The following is a 6,000-nucleotide window of genomic DNA, read 5'->3' on the forward strand; positions in this document are numbered from 1 at the left end:
TCAGGCACAGGTATATAGGAAATATATCTGGTACTTCATATATGCTTGTAAATACTCCTTTTTTTCCTTTCAATAATGTATTTGCCTTCAGTATGCAAAACAAGCATGTACGAGTGTCCATTCTACCTAGAAAATATTGTGTACAACTTTGGGCATGGCAGAGAAATTGGCCAAATGTGTTAAGATCTTTGTTAGTGCTAGAAAGAACTTCCATATGATACAGTCTAATTCCCTAATTTTACTGATAATGTAAAGGAACTCAGAAGCTCTGCCTTAGCTATGACCCCCAAATATAACATTATATGTTAAATTTGTATATGTGTTTGTATTAGAAAAAGTTTGTGTCACTTTTGAGACAAAGGATGTGCAAATGCCTACAGGATACTATTTCCTTGGAAATAAGAATATTAGAATTTTCTGTTGAAAGAGGTGTTTCATTTTAACATAGAGTGTGGAGCTAAACCTATCCTAATATTTTAACTTTAAACTCAATAATGTGAACAATCTACCATGATTTCGAAAGAGTAGATATATGGTATATTATCATATGCCCTTTTTTGTATGTTTGAACTAAGTGGGCACAAGGAAGTAACCTCTCTCAGGTGGAAGATGCTAATGTCAGGGAGGTTCAGAAAGACTTCTCTCCCCACCAAGGGAACTATCAGGGAAGAGGAAGGGGTGGTTGAAACAATGGTGAGGTGCCAAGTGCTGTAATGGTTGATAGCTTCACCAACTACAGGTAGAAGATGAGGATGAACCATTTTCCTAAAGTACTTTGAAGTCAGCCTGAGATGGGTCTTTTGTCCTTGAGTGGGCTGTAGAATCCTAGACTGTGGGTGCTGACTGCTGTCTTTCTTATGTTTCTACAGACTCCCTGTTGCCAGAAGGTCAGGAACTTAAGGAAGTTTACAGTCATGGGAAGAGACAATATTAAAACACAGTTTTAAAACCATCCACTTGACATATTTAGTCTTTATTGGGAATTGGGTAGGGGGAAATAACCTGGATGTCAGTTGACCTTCCTCTGCCCTGCATCCATGCCCATGGTCTCTTTTCTGCCTTGAGCAAACCTGGGCTTAGAACCTAATACCTCTTTAAGATTCCTTCCCACAAACTCACTATAGCCAAAGCATTACTGAGCAATGCAGATTTTCCCTAGGATTCTATAGGGGAGAATCTCTCACATGCCACAACGAACAGCTTCATCATCACTTGATATTTCTCTTCTCCAGAGCCTCTCCTTTACCCTGTTGTTTCTGTGGGATCTTTTCACTTCCTGTAATCATCCAAAACATGCATGCACACAGCCACACAGATACACACACGTGCACCTTGCTGACTGCTCACTCTTACTCCTAGACATCTCCTTGAACTTGAAATGTCTCTCCTCTGTGGCATTGCACTTTGGCTGCCTCACCCAGATGCACATGGCCAAGTGCGTCAGGAGCTCCAGGAAACTAATGGCCTGCAGTTAGCAGCTGGTCCCTTGATTTAGTGGACCCGTCTGTGGCTTTTTGCTATTTGGACATACTCCTTGGAATCTTATCCCTTACTCAAAGCAGCTTATCAACTCTTTATTTCAAACAAGCACATTGTTCTCATAAAAAGAAACTTTATCTCCCTCTTTTGACTGGCAACCAATTTCTTCCTGTTTTTCTAAGCTGATATGAAAATTGGCTTATAATATCTGAGCACGTCCTGACTTTGGGTGAGAGAAAGCAGCCATAAGTTGAACCGGTAGAAGAAGGAAGCCAAGCCATGTTTCTCAAATGTTTTATATGGCCCATTCACTCAATAAATATTTGTAATCATCCACTATGCACCAGGACTTGTGCTAGGTGGGTACATGATGCCTGACTCTAATGTGAGCAGCTGGCTGCAGCTGGGAGAATGCCACCTGGACTTTATAAACACTGGCTGCGTGGTGGGTGGTAAATAGTTGAGGGCAGTTGGGTTCATGAGGAACAGAAGTGAAGGGTGTCCCCTGGGAGGTTTTAAGCTACGAGGTAGGTAGTTCTGCAGCCACCTCAGAAACAGCAAGCGCCTGGAGTGGAAGGGGGTGGGGATGGGGGTGGGGACACTGGCTCCCCAGCCAGAATTCCCCCTCCGCTCCTGTGGGTGTGTGGTGCAATGTGAAAAATGGAGGCCTGTCCCCAGATGCTGCGTGAGTGCCCACACGTCCCGCCTCATGTCACTGATTGGGAACCAAAGACACTTGAGTCGCACTGAGGAACCACACAGGTATTCATTCCTGAGGGTGTTCCAAGTGAATGACAAGAGGCTGGAAGTTAATTGCCTGTTTCAGTTTCACTCCAGGTTTCCCTTAAGTTCTAATTAGCAATAAATGAGCTTGGCTCACCTCAGCCTAAGTTGTGAGAATGCTTCCTTGTCTGAGTTGCTCAGGGTAGCTAGGCGAGAACAAGGAGAGTGTTTCAAGATAGACTTCTAAATCAGGGAGTCTCGATTACACCACAGTTCAATAAAAGGGAGAGGGCTTGTAGCTGCCTGCACGTTGAAAACTTACAGGTGAAGTCACAGAGTATGATTAATTAAACACGCCACACAGGAGACGTGCTGTTTGTCTGCTTGGCTTCAGATGACAGGCACCGCGCCCCCTGTATTTCTGTTAGTGTCATCTAGCCTCAGGAATTCTAGCGGCAGTTCTGATCTTTGACCCCTCTGAGGTCCTTACCTTAAATTAAGAACAGTCTGCCAGAGGTCTTTTATTTATTTATTTATTTATTTATTTATTTATTTAACCAATGAGAACAAGCTTTTGGATGCAGCTACCAGGATTACCTAGTTAATAATAGTAATGTGATGGGTGGCCGTGGAGATACCAGGGGGACCACTGAGGTGAGCTCTCACCTCCAAGGACAGAAGATTCGGTGAAGGCCAGGAGAAGCTGACAGGTGTGCTGGGTCCTCAGCTGCTAGAGGGAATGCTTAATTCAATTCGGAGCAGACCTCCCAAGTGACCTTTCCAAACCTTGTTTTTTGTGCTAATCCACAAAGGGTGGCAGTTCACTGAGGAACTGCACAAAATACGGAATGCTTCACGAGTCTGTGTGTTATCTTTGCTCAGGGGCCATGCTAATCTTCTCTGTATCGTTCCAGTTTTAGTGTCTGTGCTGCCCAAGCGAGCACGGCAGAAGTCTTAGAACTTGTGATGCAGTGCCAGCAGTAAGTGGGTGAAAAATTCTGGTGGCTTCTGTCCTTGCCCAGTGCTCACCAGGAATGAACAAAAGCAGGTAAGAAGACTTGTTTGCTCTGAGATGGCTTAGAATCCATGCAGCCTGTGTGGAAGCAATCTGAGTTGTACTGACACTAGGGAAATTTGAGTCAATCATAACAAATCCTGGAAAATGTGCTCCTGTGAGAGGACATGAAAGAAAAAATGTTTCATGAGGACTGGCCAAAAATGGAAATGCTTTTCTCTGTTTGAAAGAGATGCTTAGCTAGCTCTAAGGATTTCCTACCTGCCTTCAAGGTGGCCAAAGCTGTTATCTGATTTATGTAGCCCAGAAATCTCCGGTAGCCAAGAAATGAGTTGGGCTGTCCTGAGTAGGACTTGCTCCAGCAGGAGCCCTGGTAGGTGGTGCTTTCCCAGGACAGCCAGATTCCATCTGGGAGGAGGCAGTGCATGGACTTGGGTGGAGGCTACCCCCTCCCACAGGTGGGAAAGTGCTGCCAGGTCTCTACAAGCAAGGAGTCTTCTCTCGGATCTGTGAAATAAAGGTTCTTGTGGGTTAGGCAAGAGTGTGGTCCTCAGAGGTGTTCCTTGGTTGCCTTGCTGATGGTTGTCCCGGGTTAGCCCATCAGCCTGCTCAATCCGTACTGAGGCTGATGTACTGTTTGCCATTAAATGTGGCTCCAAAGGACATCATACTGAGTATACAGAAGAGAACTTCAGCTCAGGGTCCTCAGCCTACAGCTGCTCTGGGAAAATATCCTCTCACTCCTTACCAGACCAGTTCTGCAAATAGTTGGTAGAAAAACAGAAGACACATTTAGACAAGACTAGTAAGAAGGATGGGTATTTGAAGGTATTGGGCATTGGACTTCTATTGGAGAAGGCAGTCTGGCAAACATGACCTGTGTAACTCCTGTGTAACCTTTTGTAGCTCCACTCTTCACAAGGGTTTGTTCAAGGTCATGATGTTTTGAGGCAGGTGCTTCATGATTTAGAATCCTAAGCTTATTGATGCTCCATACACACTAGTAGTCCACTTGTGCAGACTCTCCTAGGAGAGTAAGAAGCATTCCTGGGGCAGGGTAGACTCTCCTTTGCTTTATGCAGGCCAGCCAGTGGCTGAGGATGGGGTGGAGAGAGACAGGTCGATCAAATCTTATAACATCTCAAGTGGATGGTGCTACTCAGTTCCCCAAATCCTCGTATATAACTCTTCTCTCCTTTCCTACTCTGGATAAGAAATAATTTCTGGCCCTAGCAAAATAGTAGAAGCAGAAGATATCACCAGAAAAGAAAAATACAAATCAATATCCTTTATAAATAGAGATGCACAAATCAACTAAATACACAAACTGAATCCAACAATATATATAAAGTATTATCCATTATGACCGAGTGGAATTTATTCCAGGAACACAAGGTTGGTTTGACGTCCAAAAATTAATGTGATACATCATATCAATAACACAGAATAGAAAATAAAAATCACATGACCATCTCACCAGATGCAGAAAGAAACACTTGATAAAAACCAACACACTTTCATGATAAAACAATAAAGTAAGATGAAAGGAGAACTTCCTGAACTGCTAAAGGGCATCAATGAATAACACATTTAGTGGTAAAAGACTGAAAGATTTTCTCCTACGATCAGGAACAAGACAATGATATCTACTCTCACTACTTCTGTGCAATATCATACTGCAGGTTCTAGCTGGGGAAATTAGGCAAAAACAAAATAAAACAAAACAAACAAACACAACAATAATAAAAGGCATCCAGATTGAAAAGGAATAACTAAAGCTATCTCTATTTGTATATGAAATGATCTTATACATAGAAAATGCTAAAGTACCAAAAAGAATGTATTAGAGCTAAGAAATGAACATAAAGGTTACAGAAGACAAGAGCAATGTACAAAAGTCAGTTGTGTTTCTAAACAATAACAATGAATAAGCCAAAAATGAAATTAAGACACGAGTTTCATATACAATGGCATCCAAACGTTAAAAGACTCAGGGATAGATTTAACCAAAAAAGTTCAAGATTTGTACACTTAAAACTATAAAACATTGCTAAAAGAAATTAAAGTAGACCTTAATAAATAGAAAGATCCCATGTTCGTGGGATCACTGAAACACTTAAAATTGTTAAGATGTCAATAGTCTTCAGGGCACTTGGGTGGCTTAGTTGGTTAAGCATCTGACTTTGACTCAGGTCATGATCTAATAGTTCGTGACTTCGAGCCCCAAGTCAGACTCTGTTCTGGGTTCTGTGCTGATAGCTTGGAGTCTGGAGCCTGGAGCCTGCTTAGGATTCTGTGTCTCCCTCTCTCTCTTCTCCTCCCCAACTCATGCTCTGTCTCTCTCTCTCTCTGTCTCTTAAAAATAAATAAATATTAAAAAAATTTTTTTTCAAGTGATGTCAATACTCTTCAAACTTATTTAGAGATTCAGCACAATTTCTATCAGAATCCCAGCTGCCTTCTTTGTAGGAGCTGATGACCAGATCCCAAAATTTCATGAAAACTCAAGGAACCCAGAATAGCCAAAACAATCTTGAAAGGAAGAAAAAGTTGGAGGACTCATACAACACAATTTCAAAACCTTCTACAAGGTGACAAGAGTTAAGACAGTGTGGTACAGGCATAATGAGAGACATATAGATCAATGGGATAGAATTGAGAGTCCAGAAATAAACCTATATACTTATGGTGAGTTGGTTTTTGACAAGGGCACCAAGACAATTCAATGGGGAAAAATAATCTCTTCAACAGATAGTGCTGGGACCACTAGAACTCCATATGTA

The 6,000-nt window shown here is 42.1% G+C and overlaps 1 protein-coding gene and 1 non-coding gene across 2 annotated transcripts in view; one reads left to right on the forward strand and one right to left on the reverse strand.

Annotated features, from left to right (window-relative positions):
* LOC122491501 (leucyl and cystinyl aminopeptidase) overlaps nt 1-952 on the forward strand; it is a 99,693-nt gene extending 98,741 nt beyond the window's left edge. The window contains exon 19 of the transcript XR_006299369.1: nt 870-952. The gene's annotated coding sequence lies outside the window, so the exon portion shown is untranslated. The remainder of the gene's footprint in view (nt 1-869) is intronic.
* A 2,087-nt stretch (nt 953-3,039) lies between these two features.
* LOC122496336 lies at nt 3,040-3,146 on the reverse strand. The gene has a single exon (XR_006300773.1). It is a non-coding gene; the product is annotated as a U6 spliceosomal RNA (small nuclear RNA).
* Nucleotides 3,147-6,000: the final 2,854 nt, after the last annotated feature.

Source organism: Prionailurus bengalensis, chromosome A1 (genome assembly GCF_016509475.1).
Source record: "Prionailurus bengalensis isolate Pbe53 chromosome A1, Fcat_Pben_1.1_paternal_pri, whole genome shotgun sequence".
In the NCBI taxonomy this organism is placed as follows: domain Eukaryota; kingdom Metazoa; phylum Chordata; class Mammalia; order Carnivora; family Felidae; genus Prionailurus; species Prionailurus bengalensis.